Source organism: Danio rerio, chromosome 11 (assembly GCF_049306965.1).
Source record: "Danio rerio strain Tuebingen ecotype United States chromosome 11, GRCz12tu, whole genome shotgun sequence".
Lineage (NCBI taxonomy): Eukaryota > Metazoa > Chordata > Actinopteri > Cypriniformes > Danionidae > Danio > Danio rerio.
In genome coordinates this window covers 1,209,404-1,233,772 of record NC_133186.1, presented here as the reverse complement: position 1 = coordinate 1,233,772, position 24,369 = coordinate 1,209,404, and the positions used below count along the sequence as shown (strand labels likewise).

Sequence of the window (24,369 nt, the reverse complement as noted above, 5' to 3'; positions counted from 1 at the left end):
GGATTAACCTCGTTGACTTATCGGAAGAACGGACTGAAGCGGACCATGAGGCGTTTAGCTTTCTATTATAATGTCTATGGTTTGAAACCTAAAGGTTTGTTGAAGCAGGCTGGGAACTAAACTGTGCAGGGCTGTGGCCCTCCAGGAACTGAGTTTGACACCCTTGACCTGTTGAACCTGGAACAACATTTCTATTAGTCAATCAGATTGATGAATAAGTTCACATTTTATGTTAAGGTTGATTTACATTGAGGGTTACATGCTTCTACATCATTGTTATATGACTAATCATCCTCTCTGATATTGAGAATAATTTACAGTTATGGCTAGGTTTATGCCGACAAGAAGTTGTCTAACAGCAAGAAGGTCGCTGGTTCGAGTGTCATCTGGGCCAGTTGGCATTTCTGTGTGGAGTTTGCATGTTCTCCCCGTGTCGGCGTAGGTTTCCTCCACAGTGGTACTGATCAACTACATTAGCAGTAGTGTATTAGTGTGGGTGAAAATGATGGGCCCACTGTATGAAACATATGTCAGAGTAGTTACAGGTTCATTCTGCTGTGGTGACCCCTGATAAATTAGTAACTATGCTGAAGGATAGTGAGTGAGTGAATGAGTGAGTGAGTGAGGTTTAGGGGTAGGGATTAGGCAGTGGCGTAGCGGATGGGCCCGCTGTATGAAACATGCCAGAGTAGTTAGCGGTTCATTCCGCTGTGGCGACCCCTGATAAATCAGTAACTATGCTGAAGGATAGTGAGTGAGTGAGTGAGGTTTAGGGGTAGGGATTATGCAGTGGCGTAGCGGATGGGCCTGCTGAAGGAAACATATGTCAGAGTAGTTAGCAGTTCATTCCACTGTGGCGACCCCTGATAAATCAGTAACTATGCTGAAGGATAGTGAGTGAGTGAGTGAGTCAGTAAGTGAGTGAGTGAGGTTTAGGGGTAGGGATTATGCAGTGGCGTAGCAAATGGGCCCGCTGTATGAAACATGCCAGAGTAGTTAGCGGTTCATTCCGCTGTGGCGACCCCTGATGAATAAGTAACTATGCTGAAGGATAGTGAGTGAGTGAATGAGTGAGTGAGTGAGTGAGTGAGTGAGTGAGGTTTAGGGGTAGGGATTAAGCAGTGGCGTAGCAAATGGGCCAGCTGTATAAAACATGTCAGAGTAGTTAGTGGTTCATTCCGCTGTGGCGACCCCTGATAAATCAGTAACTATGCTGAAGTGAGTGAGTGAGGTTTAGGGGTAGGGATTAGGCAGTGGCGTAGCGGAAGGGCCAACTGTATGAAACATGTGCCAGAATAGTTAGCGGTTCATTTCGCTGTGGCGACCCCTGATAAATTAGTAACTATGCTGAAGGATAGTGAGTGAGTGAGTGAGTGAGGTTTAGGGGTAGGGATTAGGCAGTGGCGTAGCGGATGGGCCCGCTGTAGGAAAAATATGTCATAGTAGTTAGCGGTTCATTCTGCTGTGGTGACCCCTGATAAATTAGTAACTATGCTGAAGGACAGTGAGTGAGTGAGTGAGTGAGTGAGTGAGTGAGGTTTAGGGGTAGGGATTAGGCAGTGGTGTAGCAGATGGGCCTGCTGTAGGAAACATGCCAGAGTAGTTAGCAGTTCATTCCGCTGTGGCGACCCCTGATAAATCAGTAACTATGCTGAAGGATACTGAGTGAGTGAGTGAGTGAATGAGTGAGTGAGTGAGTGAGTTACTAGAGATTGATTTTATCACTGGTGATACTGTGTCAAACCAGTTCTGGAAGCTCAAATTAGTACGATCAGATGTGTTTAGAGGTTAAATTGAGGCTCTGCTGTCCCCTCACTTTTATTTACTTAAAAAACCTTTAATAAAAATGTGTATGTGATCTATCAAGCATGTAGTTTGTATTTCATTTTTTTACTATATAAGTTGGCAGTTCATTCCGCTGTGGCGACCCCATGAATGAATGAATGAATGAATATATATAGTAAAAAAAAAGAAATACAAACTACATGCTTGATAGATCAGGAATCCCTGTTTTTATATCAGTTGTTTATTATTAATAAATAAATATATAATAAATAAAGAAATGTATTAATTTGTTTGGAGATTAAATTTAAGTGCATTGTTATCAAAGAAATCGGGTTTTCTAAAAAAAAAGTCAAATGAAAAGAGCATGTTTAATGTGAAACAAATATGTGAAAACTTCAACACGTGGATGCATACATTTAGCAAACTCCAAGTTGAAGCGTGTTACCTGCTGCAGCTCCCCTCCCCCACCCCTCTGTTCGTGTGTATGTGTGTGTGTGTGTTTGTGTTTTAAGCACCCATCCCCCACTGTCAACTCACAGAAGCCTCAAGAGAGCTGCCCTGGGGTAGACTACGACTATAACAATAATATTAAATTAGTTTGTAAATGTAATTCAAGTTTACAACACCTATCAGGTTTCCCCTCACTTTTATTTTACTTAAAAAAATAAATAAATATATATATATAGTATTAAAAACAAGTTTGATGGATCAGGAAGCATGTTGAAAACATGCCTTAAGATTGTGTTAAAACGCTAAGAATCTCTGTTTTTATATCAATTGTTTTTATTAATTAATAAATTATATATATATATAATTTATTTATTTGTTTGGAGATTAAAGTGCACCATCAAAGAAATCGGATTTTCTAAAAAAAAAGTCAAATGAAAAGAGCATGTTTAATGTGAAACAAATATGTGAAAACTTCAACACGTGGATGCATACATTTAGCAAACTCCAAGTTGAAGCGTGTTACCTGCTGCAATTTCCCTCCCCCACCCCTCTGTTCGCGTGTATGTGTGTGTGTGTGTGTGTCTTGAGCACCCATCCCCCACTGTCAACTCACAGACACTTCATGAGAGCTGCCCTGGGGTAGAGACTATGACTATGATGACGACGACAATAATATAAAATTAGTTTGTTAACGTAATTCTAGTCTACAACACCTATCAGGTTTCCCCTCACTTTTTTTTTACTTTAAAAATATATATATTTTTTTGTTTTATAATTATTTTTTATTATATATATATATATATATATATATATATATATATATATATATATATATATATATATATATATATATATATATATATTTATTTACTTATTTGGAGATTAAATTAAAGTGCACCATAATCAAAGAAAATCAGGTTTTCTAAAAAAAAAAAAGTCAAATGAAAAGAGCATGTTCAATATAAAACAAATATGTGAACACTTCAACACGTGGATGCATACATTTTGCAAACTCCAAGTTGAACCTGCTGCAGTTTCCCTCCTTCACCCCTCCCCCACCCCTCTGTTCATGTGTATGTGTTAAGCACACATCCCTCACAGCGCCTCATTCAACTCATGAACGCGCGGCATTTGCAAACACGTGCTAATGACGCAATCAATTGGAGACGCCTTTTCCCGCGAACTCATCTCATCTCTCCTGGGAGAGCAGGTAAATCAATTTATGTATTTAAATGCATAATTACTGCTTACACGACAAAACATTGCCTTTGTAAGATGTATGTTTAGTGCTTATATTCCTTTGTCGATTATATTTGTTGAAATGTATTTAATAGCAATGTTAGCTGTATACTGTTTAACACACATTTCTGTTGATCAAAATAGTGCTTGCGTGTGCTTGTGTGGTTGCCCCAAAAATAAAATCTTTATTTTTTGTTTAATATGGTGATTATTTTAAATTTCTTTAAGTAAATAAGCCTTTTAATGATGTTAATTAGCTTGCCCAAACGCACAGAACATTATATATATATATATATATATATATATATATATATATATATATATATATATATATATATATATATATAAATAACGTCTTTATTATATCAAAGTATATATAATTTTGAGGTGTGTAAAGTTACAAAAACATGAAAATGGTTCATGTGGGTCTAGCCCTGTTTTCAATCTAAATAACAATGTATTTATAGCTTTGTTTAACGAATATAGGAAAATTAATCTTGGATGTGATTTACATCCTACCTATTCTGTTTTTAATTACATTATGATTTAATTTCTGATTTAAATTTTTAGATAGAAGTACATTACTACATCTATGTGAAATCATTTGGGTTCAGCAGAACAATAGACAATATATATAATGTATTATGCTATTAATTTTATGTTATTTATTAGCATAATATAATTTATTATATTTATTTTTTCGTAAAGTCTTTATAGGAAACATGCCCTTTGTCTTCATGCTGGGATTAAGAAAAAACAGAAAGCGTAAAATACCTCAAGAGGATGCAGAACATTACATTTGTTGTAAAAGTGACAAACCTGCAAGTGCAATTCATCAACAATTACAAAGGTAAGTTATACTCACAAACACTCTCTCTCTCTGTCTATATCTCTCTATGCAGTGGTTCAATATAGAATAATAATGAACATGTACAATATTGACATTATGGGAACTCAAAATACATTGAATAATTATTTATTATGTAAACTTTTACAGTTCTTTTTAGTAAAATCCATGTTGTGTTGCAGTGGTATTGTTAACAGTGCAACATTCTAAGAGACTTAATTGTTTTTCAATAATATTTTCAAGTTCATATGGCCTACTACAGGTTGAAATATTAACTGAAACTGTTACTAAAATTTAAAATATTTATAGGTCAGTTGTACTGTACGTTAACTCTGTGCAAGAAGGCTTTAATAGTAAACATTAGTTAATTAAAAGTATTGGTAAAGTTTAATGTTAATCTTAGGTGATGATAATTTCTTAATGCTTATGTATGTGTTAAAATTATAGTAATCTGATTACAATCGTTTTACTAAAGTTAGTCGTTTTACTAAATGGGAATAATAACTAATAATATTCAGTTGTATTATTTTATCCTATATTAGCACAGTAACTGTAATGAATCTGGCTTTTTTCTCACCGTTGACTTTAATCCATTAATTTTATTTTAAAGTGTTACCTGTTGTACTTTATCATACTTTTGCAATTAAATTGGGTTGAAACATTTATTAACTCTGAACATGTGTATATACAACAAAGCACTACATTAATTATTTTTGCTATTATAATTGTTAAAGTAACCAATGCAAACCATACACACACTTAAATTAGTTTTTAATGTATCTGTAATGTTGTAAAATATTTTACAGATTACCAGACTTTTAATTTTCAGCCAGGCACTCCAATGGCTTCCAATGACATCTTTCCATTTCAAAATTGTCACGTTTAAGATCTGATTTCTTTAAAAATCAGTAATCTTCACTACCTGTTATATATGAGATGCAGTGGGTTTCAGATCGGACAAGAAGCACTGCATTAAAGTCCATATCCCCCCGCCATGTCTTTAAAATATGACAGTTTTTTTACCCTGTATTTTGGTTGTTGCTAGATCAGATATGGTTGCAGCCGAAAGTTAACGAAAACTATTTATATTATTTCTTAAATTTCACATTTGTTGTATTTTATTAACGTCTATCCCCACCCCAACCCTAAATCCAACTGTCACAGTAACGTAAAACAGTAGTTGTATTGAGTATTATTTATGCTGCTATCTATTAAAATACCCAATACATTTTATTTTTTAAAGCCTACCTCCACCCCAACCTTAAACCCAACCGTCACAGTACTGTAAAAATATTCATTATTGTTATACATTCATTCATTCATTTTCTTTTCAGCTTAGTCCTTTTATTAATCTGGGGTCGCCACAGCAGAATGAACCGCCAACTATTCCAGCATATGTTTTACACAGCGGATGCCCTTCCAGCTGCAACCCATCACTAAGAAACCCATACACATTCATTCACACTCATACACTTCAGACAATTTTTATCTTACCCAGTTCACCTGTACCACATGTCTTTGGACTGTGGGGGAAACCGGAGCACCCTGAGGAAACCCACGCGAATACAGGGAGAACATGCAAACTCCACACAGAAACACCAACTGACCCAGGCTTAAACTAGCGACCTTCTTGTTGTGAGGCGACAGCACTACCTACTGTGCCACCGCGTCGCCTATTATACAGTGTCATAAAAATGCTGCTATATGGATGTGCATAGCACATACCAGCCGGCCACGTATTCGATTTAGACTTTACCCAGTATTTTCAATGGAATATCTGCGCTAGCCTTTTGCTATACTGACGGCGCTAGTGGTTATACCATCGTTCATCTAATTTTACGCTTGAACAACTAAATGAATGCTTTAGTCTGTTTAACTGAATGTATTGTAATTACATTACAACATTGATGATGTACAAACAACTTTGTGAAATTGAAAATACCCACATTAGGCTATCACCGGAAGTTTATCGTTGGCTTTAAAACTCTAGCTGTGCAGAGAGCCCATTGTGCATAAACAATTTTGTTCCAAATCCCCGTTAATATCTAATCTTTGTGCTAACAAACAATAGCGAACACGGTTGGGCAAGTTACTTCCAAAATGTAATGCATTACAGTATATATATATTAAAAGTTACTGCCATTTCTTTTTTTGTAATTGGTTAAATGACAATATTAATATCTCAGAAATGCATTACACTACTTTTGTATTACTTTTAGGTTACTTTAACCAAAATACCCACAGAAGTACTACTCTAATGAATTAAAGTATTAATTTTCAATAGTATGTCTATGTTTTCAAATACATTTAGCTATATATTGTAATTATTCAGAGAAATTTTTGTTTGCACAAGGAGTCTGACAACAGCCAGTGCTCCACACAGAGATCTGATCATTTATTTGACATATTTTCTTTTAAATATATATTCATAGTGCTTTACCTTTTACACATTTATATATATGACTGTGTAACTGTAATCACTTCTGGGGATGGGGACTTTTTACAGTAAAAGGTAGCAATTTTATTTTATCCAATAAATGCATTGATAATATCCACAGATTTTTAAATAGTCAATCAAATGAACTTAAACTATTAAAATTGCAACAAACATTTGTTTTGGCCCAAACTACAAAAACAAACAAATTTAAAACTAGTTTAAACACACTGGTTTAATCATCTATACATGTCATTATGACTATATTGTATAAATATTATTTCAAAGACCTACATCATGCTAACAATTAAAAGCTGAATGACATGACATAACAGGCGATTGCCCTCTGAGTGCACCTGAAAAGACATGAATGACACTTCTCATAAAGCTTGAGAAGCATACAGGACAAGTAGAACATTTAGTTCAAATAAAAACACAAAAGTATGTAGAATTTAATGCAAACTCTAAAAATGCAATTATGAACCAATGATAATTAATTTTCAAGAAACTGCAGCTAATGAACGTCTTTTGTTTAGGAGGATGAGTTTTCACCACTGAAGCTTTATTCAGAGGGGATTTTGTTCTTGATTACAAGTTTGGGTGGTGAGTATGATTAGCCGAAAGGTTATTAAATATGTTTAGATGTGGTTAAATAAATGAGCAAATAAGCAAACATAACACTGCCGTGCCCCTATGCCAGGGATCACCAAACTTGTTCTTGGAGGGCCGGTGTCCTGCTGATTTTAGCTCTAACCCAAATCAAACACACCTGAACAAGATAAACAAGGTCTTACTAGGTATACTTGAAACACCCAGGCAGGTGTGTTAAGGCAAGTTGGAGCTAAACCCTGCAGGGCACTGGACCTCTAGAAATAAGATTGGTGACCCCTGGCCTATGCTATAGTATCATGATCGGTGATCTCAAAGGTGGATGATATGAAAATTGTGTATCACCCAACAATAATGTCCAAGCACTGCACAACTCTGAACAAGTTCGACCCACGCATGTGCAAGGCAGGCAATTCTGTAATCTATCAGCTTAAATATATCGGCCATATTTTGATATCAGACTGATGACCATAACATTAAAAAAATAGCATTTATCGGCTGATATCGATATGGCCAATAATATATTATGCGTCTCAAAATTTAAGTATTTCTGATTCTGATCATTCTGATTACAATCAGTTCCCATATTTGATTGCAATTTCATAAAAAATGTTCCTCACAGACATAAAAAATATATTACAGAAATTGGGAAGTGAAATGTAAATTAACACTTCTAATCAAATCTGTAGTTTTTAGTGAAATAATTAGCAAGTTTTAAAATATAATTAATTCTCGATACTATTGTTACCACCTCTTTGAAGATGGTCACAGAAAAAAAAATAGTACATCTTAAATGTATAAACTTTAAAAATTGTTTGTATTTTATGCTTAGTGATTGTTTTATGTTTTACAGCATGGATGCATCGAAAGAAGATGGGTCTTTAGGGAGACTTGTAAATGATGACCACAAAGCTCCTAACTGCAAAATGAAAATCATATCTTTGCTGTGTGCAACATACTTCCAGGAGAAGATATAACCTACAATTATGGAGATTCTGGTTATGGTGAGTAGGGGTCAGTAGTATGAGTCTACAGAAATCAGTAGGTTCACTTACCAATTGTCTATATTATGAAACATAAAATTCAACCATAATTATACGGATGCTTTATTCTGTAATATTGACAGTCAAAATAGCAATACTGACTGACATGTATAAGTAGAAAGTCTGGTCAGAAGGAATATACAGGGTTTCCGCGGGGTCTTAAAAATTCTAAAATTAAAAAATCGAAATTTAAGGCCTTCAAAAGTCCTAAATTCACTGTTCTAAGTCTAAAATATTTTTGCACAGGTCTTATTTTTGCGATGTCCAAGTAACGCTACATCTAAAACTCATTTAAATTCTTTTTTTGTTGTTGTTGCTAGGTTTTCAGGGTGTTGTAGTTCTTTATTTCACTAGTCCAATTGTAATTTGCGTTATTACAACTACAAATAAGACCGACATGCCCTATACCGACAATTGCCAATCAGCTTTCTGTTATTGAACTCAGTGCGCGCGGTAAATGTGATGTCATCACTGTGTTTATGGAGGTCCGCCAGCCGCGACATGATTTTGGCTGGCAGAGCTCACAAAATGTTTTTTCAGTTCGTGCGGTTCAAATTTGATTTGAATTGAATATGAAACACTTTGAAGAGATTTTGTCTGAAACAGGTATGACTGTACACACATAGGGCTGGACAATAATTCGATATCAATATATATCGCGATAGATTTTTTTCAATAACAGTGATGATTTTTAAACCCATTTCCGGTATTTCGATATACATTTGCATACATCTGTTTTATTATAGATAAGATCTTATACCTTGTATCATTTGTCACTGAATGACTTTTCGTGCTCAGAATGAGCGTGATGTCACTTGCATGATGACGTACATCACAGACACGCTGCCACTGCCAGCGCTCAGAAGTTAGTTAAGCTGCTCCGTCGCAGAATGCAACAAAATGCTACAAAATGTGTGCCCTGAATACTGATGTGAATGAACAAGCTTCCACAACTAAGAATGCAGACAAATTAGTTGATGAGAGAGGAAAGATGAATGCAGTGGTGTGGAAGTGATTCAGCTTTTTAAGTTTCGATAAACGTTTAGTTTTGGTGCTCTGCAAAATGTGCGGTAGAGTGGTGCAGAGTCTGCCGACTAACAGCGGAAACACATCAAATCTGTTCCACCCGATAGAACATACTGAGAGTCAGAAGCAATGACAGAAGATGAGGCATCATTTAAGTTTAAGTCAACCTGTCGCCTCACCATCCACTTTCCCGACACAGATGGCTATGAGGCACCGTGTAGGATCTAAATAAAACTTTGCTTATCAACACGAGCATATAAATTACTCGCATATAAACCTATACTATGTTCAAAACATGTATGAAACTTGCGCATATATAAACTTGATGCATGCATACACCTATTGATACACCCATTGATACACCCATTAGGGCTGGACAATGATTCGATATCAATATATATCGCTATAGAATTGTTTTCAGTAACGTGATATGAGTTTTAAACTCATTTCCGGTATTTCGATATAAATTTGCATATATATATATATATATATATATATATATATATAATAATTATATTTTTAAGATCTTATAGATTGCATTAGGGATGTAACGGTATCAGAATTTCACGGTACGTTAATACCTCGGTATGAATGTCACGGTACGGTATTTATTGAATCATTTACAGGAAAAACAAAACTTATGAAAATACTCCAAAAAAGTGCCAAAAGTGTCAATGACATACAAATCAGCCATCTATCTGTTAGCTTTGAAACAGGAACTTCAATTTTAATAACAAAAAAATATTAAACCATGTAAAAAAATAAAGTTTCAATTTAGTATTGTTGAAAACTCATCACATTCAACATTTAATCACTCACTCACTTAGATAGAGATGGGCTTTAAGGAAAATTATCTTATAACTATAATCTGGTAAAAGCTGGTATCTCTACAATGTCCCCCTGCAACAGAAAAAACCCCTCTCATTTGGGACTGAGGTTTCTGGGACAGAGATATGACTTGGCCCAGGTTGACAGCAGTGGGTAATGTTGTGCATTGTCTTTCCCCCACTTGAGAGGACAAACCATGAGTGAGATAGAGATCTCTTTGCGGTACAAGTCAATGTCTGCATCAATCTAAACAGTGTGCTGTGTTCTGCAGTCCCCATGACTGTTATTAGTCGTATTCCGCAACTTGCAGGCACGTGCACACATAGGGCTCAACCTGTGCCGTGCACATGCCCTTTTTAGTCTTGGATAGAAAATGCCCTTCCAAAACGATCAAAAGTGCCCCCGCGATGCAACACACCCTCCGTGCCGCTCTTCAGTAGGCGCGCGACAACACTGCTCTTGAGTATGCGCGCTCAACCCCCCCTCCCCGCTTTACAGTACGCGCGTGACAACACAGCTGATCAGAACACGCGCGATAACACAGCTAATCAGAACGCGCGCGACAACACCGCTTTATGTTTGATCACTTCCAGGTCTTTTTCATCCTTGCTTCTAGCAGCACACTTCATTTCCGCATTACTGGATCTGTAGCGACAACAGACCGCAAAGAATGATGGCAACCCCTGGGCTGATGGGAATTGTAGCTTCCACTACCTCCCGTTCGCTTCATTCGCCTGAGCAAATTTTCTCAGAAGACCTATAGTTTTATTGAGTCATGCGACTACGCTAATATCGGAAAAAATTAAAGTTTGCCCTGAAGTGTGCCCTGAATACAGATGTGAATGAACAAGCTATATATATATATGCACAGGGCTTGACATTAACTTTTTTGATCACCAGCCACTGTGGCTAGTAGATTTCCAACTTTACTAGCCACTCTGCATTTTCACTATCCACAATTTTGTTGTTGGAAAAATATATTTTATATGCATAAGTTTGACGTTGACATGCTAAAATTACTGGATTTAAATTTTGTGTTATGTCCCAATCATTTCACTTTTTGTGTGTCGAGTATGAGCTTGCTCAATGAGCATGAGCAAAGGAGTCATGGTTTTATAGTGTTTGCACGACTAGCATGACTTTTTTTAGAGCTCAAAATTAACGATTTACCAAATGTATCTCTATAACCATACAAAACAATAATTATTTCTTAGACACAAATTTTTAATGTGTCAAAACAAGCAAAATATAGCTGTATACTATACTTTTTATTTAATAAAACATTTCTTAAAAAAGAAAGAAAAGCAATTGACTTTTAAAAAATAACTATTGTCATGTATCAAAAATATTTACAGTAATCTGTCGTGGCTAATGATCATCCTCTCATTTGGTATTCACTTGCTTTCTTCTGCTCACTTGATCACAATTATTTTACTTCTCGATTCTAAGATCACATTTGCACGCATATTGGGTCATCCTTATATTGTCGAACCCTGCTTTTAGGAAAACTACAAAATTGAAAAAAAAATATTTTCAACCAGGCAAAGTGGCTTGTGGGAGTGACTGTCTAACACGCCAAAGCTGAAATCTACCTGAATTTGGCGTGTTGCCGGGTGTTAATGTAAAGCCCTGTGTGTGTGTGTGTGTGTATATATATATATATATATATATATATATATATATATATATATATATATATATATATATATATATATTTTATATATATATATATATATATATATATATATATATATATATATGTCTGTTTGTAAAGGCTAAATACAATAAAGAGAGTGAACATTTGAAAAAGTTAACAAGTAAAATTTTTTTAAACCTTTTTATTAAAAGAAAAGTTATAAGAGCCTGGAGGTATTATAGACTTTGCAAATTCAGTTTGCAGATATTTGTAGGTACAGACATCTATTGTGTGCGTTCTTGGCAGTTTTTTTATGTCTTTTTAATATTGTCCATATCGATATCGGAATTATATCATATCGACCGAAATTAAGAAGTATATCGTGATATAAATTTTTGTCATATCATCCAGCCCTATACACACATCTTCTTTATGATCAGTCCATGCGTGATCATAGGGAGAAGTAGAACCAGATGACCAATACTTTTTGGCTAGAAATTGCAACAGCAGTGGGAAAGGAGGACAGTTTTTGTAAAAGTTTGGAAAAACCTGAGGGATAAGTTTGTTTAAAAAAAGAGTCCATGCAAAAGTGGAGACCCAGTTGGTTTTAATATTACAGAATATGTTTTTCCATCATTCATAGGTTTTACACTGATGTATAGACCTATATTACAATTTCGAATTTAAAACAATTTCAAGTTACAAACTAAAATTAAGTAACAAAATTTTGCCTAATTACCCTAACCTGCCAAGTTCACCTAATTAACCTAATTAGGCTTTTAAATGTCACTTTAAGGTGTATAGAAGTGTCTTCAAAAATATCTAGTCAAATATTATTTACTGTCATCATGGCAAACAGAAAATAAATCAGTTATTAGAGATGAGTTATTAAAACTATTATGATTGAAATGTGTTGAAAAAAAAATCTGCTCTCCATTAAACGGGAATTGGGGAAAAATAAACAGGGGGGCTAATAATTCTGACTTCAACTGGAAAGGAATGTATGAATATATGTATCAGTTTACAGTATATTGATGCCCAATTTCTAGGCTTTATTGGTGATAACTAAACTAGCCAGAAAGTCATGTGTGAATTGTTGAGTGGGCAAAATAAAAAATAAAAAATTGTTTTCTGTTTTTATTTCTGCCTTAATAAAAAATATAATTGTAGAGCAACCCAAGATCTGTTGCCATTAATATTTAACTTTAATGGGTAGAACTGTCTGAGATATGAAGAAAAGCATGTGATGCATCATTTAGATAAAAAAATGTATTTAAAAAATCTTGAATGGTTATAAAAATCTTTATAATTAATTATAAAATAATTAAAAACGATTATCCTGAATGATATTAATGATATTACCTAGTTCCAGAAGCTTTTTACTTCTCTGTTTATTTGTCAGATTTTACTGTCTGTTTCTTCTTCTTCTGATCTCTTTATGTGTATGCGTGTTTTTGATATTGTGATACAGGTCCTAAATTTAATACTTAATGGTCTTAAAAAGGTCTTAATAAGTCTTAAATTTGACATTATGATATCTGCAGAAACCCTGAATATAGAAATAGAAGAATATACTTGTTCTGTCTTGACAAATATTTCTGATTTCGATATTCTCTGTTTTTTTTCTGACATCCAGTCCCATAATGCTTCTGTCTCCTCACCTGCTTTGGACAACGTGAAGATGAGTGATCCTCACAAACAAACTGAGCCACAACAGTCAGACAAAGCAAGAAGATCAGGGAATAAGACGGTAACCCTTTCATTCAGGCACCAGGTAGCCTATCTAGTGATCTTTGCTGCTAAGTGAACAGGGCAGAGTAACCAGAACAAGGTAAGACAGACCCTTTGGCAGGTTTATTTAAAATGTAATCTTGTTCTAACTATATAACATCATACAATTATGTCTTAAAGCAATTTATTTAAAGATGAAAGGATAGCTCAATTATGTATTTTCACATGCCAGATATTCTGGAGTTAATTCATACAGTATGACCAATAGTATACATACAGATTTTACTATAAAAGATTGGTTAATTACTGGCAAGTGATAGTTGGACTGCATAGTTAATCGTAAAAAGATGGCGATCTCGATTCGAACCCCTGAACGTCGATGCGCGAACGACATTTAAATGACCATATTGCAGTTTGGAGTTATGTTTACTACAAGATAGGGTTGTGCCGATTGACAGTAGTGTTGTGTATCGATGATAGGGAGAGATATCACAGAGAGCTGAGGCCTGACTATTTTAAAGATGATGTTTGGTTCGTTTCACATTTATGTAGACCTATTACATGTGTTAAATTCATTTTTAAATAAAAGACTTATTATTAATATTATCTTGTTGTTGATGTTATTCTTATCAGAATTAATAATCAATTAACTGTAACTTGTCCAGCTTTAGCTGTGTCCGTCAGCATTGCCTAACCGAGACTTTCAGACTGCAGCAGCAATCATTTAAATTGAAAATTGCCTGCTCAAAGGAAAAAAAATACAATGATTTTAAAATTGCAAGGCGAGTATTACCTATATTCACAATTTTTACCAAAATCAGCATGTCAAAAAGAATTTATTTCCCATTCTTTGCATATCAAGTTAATATGCAACTTCACTGTTACTTAAAAATAATAGGCTAAATAACAAAACAGGATTTAATTAACAAACAAGTTATAGGTGCAGTAGGTGATCTGCCAAAATGCTAACCGGTTGGCATAATATCTTTGAAACACAGTCCCTCCCCTGCCATCCAAAGCCACGCCTCCTAAAACACGAATGCTCATCGTAAAGATGGCAGTGGACAACCCACTAGATCATGTCATTCACCATTTATAAATGTAGCTAGTGTTTAGCCGGTGGCGTGCAGGAATTACACTTATTACTAAACCATATTTGCATGCTATTTCACATGAATATTCAGAGTAGTGGTGAACAATATAAAGAGCGCATCACAGGCTGTCATTGTTCAGAAATGACCCAATATAAATACAAAAGCATCTTCAGCTCAGTAAAGTAGGCTAGGCCGAATAGCTCTATTTACTGATGTTTTGTTGTTAAACTAAATATAAATCTACTTTATCAACGCTGTAAAAGGACCTTATGAAACGGAAAATAGTCGCATCAATCTTTCACGGGGAGATTTCAGTGGCTGAACAACACTTCTGTGCAGATAACCCATTCATAACAACACAATCTACATCAGCACAGAACATGACCTGCCTAACAGAAATACTTCAGTCATGGTATTATCTTTCTTCCAGCGTGCAAAACTCACTCCAATATTGATTCAGGAGTTTAACTGGTTTTTATTCAGCATTTGATTCGCAACTGTGACTGCTCGTCTGCACATAAACGCGCGGCGCACATGCACGCATCCACACGCAAATGGTGAATCTGCATGAAGAGATGCCCAGTGGTTCAAATCTACATTTGCTGACAGTTTGAACTACTTATAAGAATTATGGGAATTGTCAGCCCGACAATATTTAATTGGATGAACATGTTTTAGTTTTATGCCTTACCCAGAATATAAAAATACATATAAACACATTTAGATCATTTTCTTTAATCTTTACTTTTGGACTGTGAAGAGACTTTCGACCAGCACAACACATGATTCTGAAGATGATCACCTACTGCAGCTTTAAATAGACTTTAAAAAATAAAATAAAACCAAAAATGAAAACTTTAGAACTGAAAGAGGCTCAGATGTTCTGGAATAAATGGTGTTGCGGTAATGCACAATTGTTGGTCACCTGAGACTCCTTTTATAACAGCATTCTCACACGATTATCTCTTGCTTTCACAAAACGTTTTTCATCTTTTATTTATATTTGTTACTAATAGCCTATTTTAGTTTTGCCTACGGGTAAAGGAAGCCTATGGACTTTTTAAATTTGTTTTTAGTGCATATATTTACTGATTTGTCAAATACCCAGAATATACAGGGTGTCCGCGGGGGTTGTGAAAGGTAGTAAATGAAATTAGTCAAAATTAAGGGCATTAAAAAGTATTAAAAAGTAGTTAATGTCATCTGACGAGGTATTACATTTTCGAGCTCAAGATAAATTTTTAGATTTTTAGATACATTTTCAGTTTGTGTTGAGTACAGGCCTTTATTCTAAAATTTGCGTGGATTTATTTAAATGTTGAGAGTAGGACCGGAGTGATATCGTGAGGTGGTATGGTAACTTGGCAACAAAGCCGCAACGTCAACACACCAGGGCTCGAAATTGTGACTATTCTGGTTGCATATGCGCCCAAAAACTAAGCTATGCAACCTCATAATATATTTGGGAGCATGTGTGCGACTGCATATAATGGTTGTAGTGCGACCTGCTTAGATTTTTTCTAAAGATGTGCTAAAATGCTTTTCCCTGCCATTATAATGGTTCATATTAGCCGTCAATCACTTAAGGCTTTCCGCTGTCAGGTGACAGGGAGCTTTTGTGACTGCAGGAATTGCAAAACGCCTGAAGAGTGAAAAGTACACAGGTTTGCAAATCCCACCTAAAGTTACAAATAATGACACAGATGACCATGTATATCATGTGGTGAATGTTGATCCACCAACCGAGATCGAGTGTTTTCGGAGAAGGTGGCCGAATCTCGATGCGTTGCATTCACTGCGTGTTCAGCGCAAATGTCCGCTAAATGTAAAATCTAATACTGTACACATCATCGCCAAAGAAGCAGGCCTTCTAAGTTTACACTGAAACTGCAGCTCATAACAAAGAACCGCATTGCGCTGTTGGTCATAGCGAGAATCCTGCTCTGCCTGCTCATTTATTGGGTCGGCTGACTCGCCTGCTTTATTCCACAAACACAGAAAAATGTAAATCAGCTCATAACTAGTGTGAGCATTTACAATGACACAAACCAAAATCAATACTTGCAAAGAGTGGCAGAAGTGAGACTTTTTTTTTGAGATGTATATTCTTTTTCTATTTAATTACTGATGACTGTTTGCAGCTTTCAGCCTTGAATTGAATGATTTATTATAATCTTTTGTTTGTTTTGTAGTAGAAATATTATTCATTAAATTAACTCGCATATAAAAAAACATATTTTTGTTTGATGTAAACTATACATTTATTCTTCATGAAGTAACAGTAGGACTTTATATAGCAGATAACCCACATTCAAGGCAGCATGATAATGACAAATGTAATTCTTTGTTAGTATTATTGTCATCATTGATTCAGCACGATTGTCTAACGTGCTGAGAACGGTGTGTAATTGTGCCGCACTGATCCAGGCTCAGTGGAGAAACAACCATAACCGTACTGAACTGTTCTTAGAAGAGCGGCTATTGATATTAATGACATGCATAACATTGAATAAAAATTATGAACAAAGGCCCATTGTGACATCTAGATTAATCCCTCTGCTTTACTTAAATGTATATGTTATCTGCAATATGTTATTGCATTTAGAAAGATTTAATTTACGCCACTACAGTTGCAGCTCTAAGTTGTGCTGTTATTACATTTTTTTTGAAGGTATTAAAAAAGGTAGTAAAAGGTATTAAATTCAACTTAAGAAGTTCTGTATATAACCTGAAATAAATATGTTTGTTTTATTTGTGTTTAATTCGATGGAATGATAAACATGGACATGGGTGTTATTCAAAACATGACCTATTTATTTTTAAATATATTATATTTATATATTTAAAATGTTTTATTTAATTGTTTAAACCATATTACATAAATTTACAACTACTATTTTACCATTTGTTTTGACTTTAGTTATTAAACAGATTATTAATAAATAATCAAAGAACATTTTACTGAGCTCAGTCAATAGTTTTGTCTGTAGGTCTAGTCAAAAGTCTAATACAATTAGAGCCATGGCTGCAACAAGTTGGCAACACTGTGTCTAAAATGAAACTCTCTTATCAGAAAACAATTAACACAATTATTCCAAGCACAACATTGTGTTAGATTTTAGCAAATACAAATGTAACCTTGTTGATTATCACTTATGTGACTATGATCAGACCTGCCGCACTCAACTATACAAAACATGGTCAAATAAAACTCTTATCACAGAGAAATAGTCATCCGCGGGGGTCCTTCTCTCATCTAAACAGGACATTAATGCATCTTTGTTTCTTATGTGTTTATCATTGTAGGTGTCCCCAAAGGTGTGTGTGTGTATCACCAGAGTCCTCAAAGTGTAGCTAAAGCAGTGTGTGTGTATCACCAGTGTCCCCAAAGGTGTGTGTGTATGTCACCAGAGTCCTCAAAGTGTAGCTAAAGCAGTGTGTGTGTATCACCAAGGTCCCCAAATGTATGTGTGTATCACCAGAGTCCTCAAAGTGTAGCTAAAGCAGTGTGTGTGTATCACCAGTGTCCCCAAAGGTGTGTGTGTGTGTATCACCAGAGTCCTCAAAGTGTAGCTAAAGCAGTGTGTGTGTATCACCAGTGTCCCCAAAGGTATGTGTGTATGTCACCAGAGTCCTCAAAGTGTAGCTAAAGCAGTGTGTGTGTATCACCAGTGTCCCCAAAGGTGTGTGTGTGTATAACCCGAGTCCTCAAAGTGTAGCTAAAGCAGTGTGTGTGTATCACCAAGGTCCCCAAATGTATGTGTGTATCACCAGAGTCCTCAAAGTGTACCTAAAGCAGTGTGTGTATCACCAAGGTCCCCAAAGGTATGTGTGTATCAACTGAGTCCCCAAAGGTAGGCGTGTGTGTATCACCAGAGTCCTCAAAGTGTAGCTAAAGCAGTGTGTGTGTGTATCAACAGAGTCCTCAAATGTGTGTATTTCCACTGTAGTCTAAACTAAATTAATTATAGACACTCCTCTTTCAACTGATCATTTGTATAAAGACTTTCACAGTAATTGTTTTCACTGAGAAACGTGTCTTATGGCGCATGTAAGTAGTTAGTGTATATGAATTTGAACTTCACAACCCTTGTTTTATACAGTATGGGTTTTAGTGTGAATGGATTTGAGGTGTACTATATTAACCATCATATGACTTATCAGTAGAGTTTCATCACTTCTCATATCATTGGATATTAATATGTCCATTGAGCTTCATAAACTCACTGTAAGGTCATCCATTTACTTCTCCCTTACTGTTTTTTAAAATTAGTTTGTATGTATTATTCTGCTAACATGCTGTCTGTCACATACTATTTATGAGAGAAATATGTCATTTCATGAACAATACTTGACACCAAATGACCTTCTGACACCAGATTGAGTTATTTGTGAAGGAAAAAATGTAATTGTCTATTTTCAGTGATCTTATTTACTTTATCATATGTCTCTCTGCACTAACATTATTATAATTATTAATAATATTATATTAGAAATATTCAGATAACTGAGTCCTTAAAGTATACTTTAACCTGAGTTTGTGTATAACTGCGGTCCTCAAAGTGTGACTATACCGGAGTTTGTGTACATGTCCCCAAAGGTGAGTTATAAAATACTGTCCTCATTTTGAAGGTAATTTGTCAGGTCTTTATAGAAGTAATTTTTTGCAAATATCAAGTGATATTCATAATAAGCACATTTTTAGTAGTGCAGTCATGTCTTTCTTTTGTCTCTAGACCCTTCAGAAAGGGTAGTCCCCAAAGGTAGGGTGTTGAGTCATGTGTCCTCATTGGTTTGTTAGGTAGGTATGTGTGTGTGTGTGTGTGTGTGTGTGTGTGTGTGTGTGTGCGCAGCAGAGGGCAGTGTGGAGCATCACTTCACTCACACCAACACACTCTGAACAGCAGAGTTAAAGCTCAGTGTGTGTGGAGGTACAACTGAACTGATTGCTTGAATTAAATGACTGATCCACTGAAAGAGTAAAGTAAGAGAGTACTGTTCACTTCAGCTCATTATACTTGCCTTAAATATGATGCACATGCCGTAAACTCAACAGGTCTGTGTAAGTGAGAGGAGGCTGTATTTTAATATACTGCACACAAACATTTTGCTGAACCGTTTTATTTTTCAGCTAAAGAAGACCGTGCGGGTTTCCTCCTCCGCCATTAGCTTTCGCTGGTTATGCTGCAATGCATTCTGAGATACCACACCTCTTCAACTCTCTAAGCATCCTTGGCCAAAGGGGCGGAGCAAGTACACATCCGGGAATTTTATCTGCACTTGGCAAGATGTGAACTTTGAAGTGGAACAGAACTGGCAAAGTTTGATGACGTTTCACGAGGACACAAGAGCGCAAGTACAGACAAGAACGCATAGCGAGAAACAGCCTAGTCTGAGGTCGTGGGCGGGGCTAACACACTTAACCACGCCCCTCCAGCTGTCAGTTATGACATCAAACAGAAATGGTGAGCAGGTGGAGTCTGTTAAGTTGTAATAACTCTCTCCAAACCCATTTTCTAAATGACACGCCTACATCCAATCACGTCGCAGTACAAAAAACAAGCCACGCCCACTGTATTCTCATTTAATATTTAAATTCACTGCATCACAATACGATAAAACAGTCGCAGCTTCCGCTTCATGTGGACTTTAAGATATGAAAACTATTAGTTGAGGATGTTTTCATGTCTAGTGATCCAAGCTCATCAGTGAATTGCACACTACCTACCCATGAACGACCTCGGGTGCTAGAGTGCAGATTGAGACGCTCTCTTAGCCTTCCCATCATGCCATGCGTTTGACCTTTGCCGCCTTTATCATTGATCCGGAGCTGTCCTACAAACCGTTTAGTGTTTGCACAACTGAAGGAAACGCTAGTAAAGCTGTCAGAACGCACTAAAAGTCCGGCTCTGAATGAAAAGTATGAACCGGGAGTCTCTCCACGTCATTAGCATGCGGCGACGAGTCTGTCTCTGCTGATGAATATTGAGCGGGCTCCCACAGATTAATGCAGAATGAATTCAAGTCCATGCGCAGAGCGATTTCTCCGAAGAATGGCCCTTTATCTGGGCCTGCTTGAATCATGCTGCTTTCCCTTTTGCAGAATGGAGGCAGAAGTAATTGACAGTCCTTTAGAAAGTGCCAACACTAGTGCTTTTCTGGACGGGATTGATTCAGAAATTACATCGCCCTGGGGTCTTTAAAGGCTGGGCTGGAAAATGCGGGCCTTTAGTAATTGTTCTAATGAGATCAGCATACCTATGGTTCCTGTTAGGCAAGACCCGTTTGTAGGAATGACATGGGAAACTCGGAGAACGCCCAACAGATCCCTCCTTCCCTCCCTCCCTCCCTCGCTGCCTTCAGTGCGCACTACGCCAACACACACCATCAAATAACATTTACCTTGTTTTAATCATCTGTGGTAAAGGGTCAGTAGCACACGTTTCGTGGAGAGTAGGAACATAGTGAGGGAAGATTACTAGCAACATATATACAACTAGTAAATACTGTAGTGTTTTTGAGGAAGGACTCTGTATATATTTTAGTATATACAACTCATTTGTTAATACATGCTCCACCAGCATACTGTAGAATTAACTGTAGTAATAAACTGTAATAAATACTGTAGTGTACTTTAGATTAATTACAGTAAACTGTGGTCAATTGTAGTGTAATATACCTTATAGTTGTATAAAACTACTGTATTTGGTCACATCTTACTGTAGTTGTTGTGTTACCATAGCAACTGGAGAATCACGTCAACATATTAATTATTATAGTTGTTGTTACCATAGAAACTGTAGAATCACTTCACCAGAATAATTACTACAGTGGTTGTGTTACCATAGCAACCATAGTATCATGTCGACAGATCAATTACTATAGTTGTTGTGTTTCCATAGCAACTGTAGAATCACTTCACCAGATTAATTACTACAGTGGTTGTGTTACCATAGCAACCATAGTATCATGTCGACAGATCAATTACTATAGTTGTTGTGTTTCCATAGCAACTGTAGAATCACTTCACTAGATTAATTACTACAGTGGTTGTGTTACCATAGCAACTGTAGTATCATGTTGACATCAGTTACTATAGTTGTTGTGTTTCCATAGCAACTGTAGAATCACATCACCAGATTAATTACTATCTGCTTGTTAAGTGGTGACTTAATAGTATGTAATACTGTTTCCGGGTCCAAGCAGCCATTCATTTGATTGGAGAAATCATTCGTTTATGATCACGTTTTATTCCTGTCACACATTAAAGTTAATCTTATATAAAATCATAGTGTACACAACAATGTCTGGGCTTGCTGCATAACAAATACCAAAAATTTAACAATTTATAAAAAAATGAATCACTTTCTGGCCATCGGATATTAGGCATGGACATATATATAGCGAATGTGATTTTCGAAAGTATTAAATCGCTTTGTAAACGTTTATTATTACCATTTTATGAGTCTCCCCATTCAGTTGAATAGAGCGCTTGGACCCGGAAGACGCTTCGCGTGACGTCACACTTAACAAGCGGATAGTTTTTGTGTTACCATAGCTACGGTAGTATCATGTCGACAGATCAATTACAATAGTTGTTGTTTCCATAGCAACTGTAGAATCACGTCACCAGATTAATTACTACAGTGGTTGTGTTACCATAGCAACTGTAGTATCATGTTGACAGATCAATTACTATTGTTGTGTTTCCATAGTAACTGTTGAATCATGTTGACAGACCAATTACTATAGTTGTTGCGTTACCATAGCAACTATAGAATCACATCACTGGATTAATCACTATAGTTGTTGTGTTACCATAGCAACTTTAGAATCATGTCAACAGATTAATTACTGTACGTATTGTGTTACAATAGCAACTGTAGAATCACATTAACATATTAATTATTATAGTTGTTGTTACCATAGCAATTGTAGAATCACCACAACAGATTAATTACAACAATTTTTGTGTTACCATAGCAACCGTAGAATCACGTCAACAGAATAATTACTATAGTTGTTGTGTCACCATAGCAACTGTAGAATGACCACAACAGATTAATTACTATAGTTGTTGTGTCACCATAGCAACTATATAATCACGCTAACAGAATAATTACTATAGTCGTTGTGTTACCATAGCAACTGTAGAATGACCACAACAGATTAATTACTATAGTTGTTGTGTTACCATAGCAACTATATAATCACGCTAACAGAATAATTACTATAGTTGCTTTGTTACCAAAGCAACTGTAGAATCACTACAACAGATAAAAAAGGGATACAGCTGCAGCTAGAAGTTAACAACAGTTATTTATATTATTTACACAAATTCTCATGAATTGTATTTTATAAATGTCTACCCTAAAAAGAACACTCACAGTAATGCAAAAACAGTAATTATGATAAGAATGTAATTAGTAATGACTGGATAATGCTATATTGATGCGAGTGTCCGCAGCTGTATCCCATTTAAACTTTGCCCGTTGTTTTAAAACGTTCGGTTCAGTTTCCTATGGGAGATGACTAGGAATAACAAATGGCAGAAAACGGTCAAAATACTCGCTCTACAAGCAAGTGTGTTCATGACTATACACAAAAAGTTGAATAATACAATAAGAAAGTATCAATCAATAAATATCAATGGAAGTGAATGAGAGCGGAAGTTAAGTCTAAAGGCAGCGCCCGCTCGCTCGTAAGGTCAATATGTGAGCGTGTGTGTGTTATTGAGTGTATCTGTGCTGCCATCAGAAAACAATAATGAGTGAAGCTCCTGCTGGGTTAATTAAATGATCAAACCTGCAGGGAAACTTCAGTCTCATGAGGAAAGAGAAACACGGCAGCTGATGCCCAGACCACCTGCTGAACTCAAGCTGCCATTAACACACACACACACACTCACAATTTTACGTATGTGAGATATATTGTTCCCCCCCCTCCTGAATTATTACACCGCTTGTTTATTTTTTCCCCAGTTTCTGTTTAACAGAGAGCAGATTTCTTCAAGACATTTCTAGTCATAATAGTTTTAATAACTCATCTCTAATAACTGATTTATTTCATCTTTGTCATGATGACAGTAAATAATATTAGACTAGATATTCTTCAAGACACTTCTGTACAGCTTAAAGGGACATTTAAAGGCTTCACTGTACCTAGGGTAACTAGGCAGGTTAGGGAAATTAGGCAAGTTATTGTATATAGATGGTTTGTGTCGACTATTAAAAATATAGCAAAAAAAGGGGCTAATAATATTGACCTTAAAATGGTGTTTAAAAAATTAAAAACCGCTTTTATTCTAGCCGAAATAAAACAAATAAGACTTTCTCCAGAAGAAAAAATATTTTTAGACATTTTTTTAAACATTTCCTTGCTCTGTTAAACATCATTCGTGAAATATTAAATAAAAAAAAAAAAAAATATATATATATATATATATATATACTGTATATCGTCACCTTAGAATTATAAGGTTCTGACATTTTTGTCAAAATTGAGTTATTGACATTCTTATTAAATGACAACTTATTTACATCATGGGATGTTTTTTGTTTTTGTTAGTTTTTCACATTTTAAGACTTTTTATTTGAAAAACAAATATTACACACTTACTGTTTGCTATATGGAATGCAGATACAACC

The 24,369-nt window shown here is 35.6% G+C and overlaps 2 long non-coding RNA genes across 4 annotated transcripts; both read left to right on the top strand.

Moving 5' to 3' along the window:
- Positions 1–3,393: 3,393 nt before the first annotated feature.
- LOC141376496 (uncharacterized) lies at positions 3,394–14,231 on the top strand. 2 transcript variants are annotated; one of them, XR_012386910.1, is made up of 5 exons: positions 3,394–3,445; positions 4,183–4,324; positions 7,292–7,358; positions 8,218–8,368; positions 13,534–14,231. It is a non-coding gene; the product is annotated as an uncharacterized lncRNA (long non-coding RNA). The 2 variants fall into 2 exon arrangements; XR_012386911.1 differs by lacking the exon at positions 7,292–7,358.
- Positions 14,232–17,963: 3,732 nt separating this feature from the next.
- LOC141376497 (uncharacterized) lies at positions 17,964–24,127 on the top strand. Of its 2 annotated transcripts, XR_012386913.1 has the most exons (4): positions 17,964–19,778; positions 19,854–21,558; positions 22,475–22,798; positions 22,851–24,127. It is a non-coding gene; the product is annotated as an uncharacterized lncRNA (long non-coding RNA). The 2 variants fall into 2 exon arrangements; XR_012386912.1 differs by having other exon boundaries at positions 17,964–21,558.
- Positions 24,128–24,369: the final 242 nt, after the last annotated feature.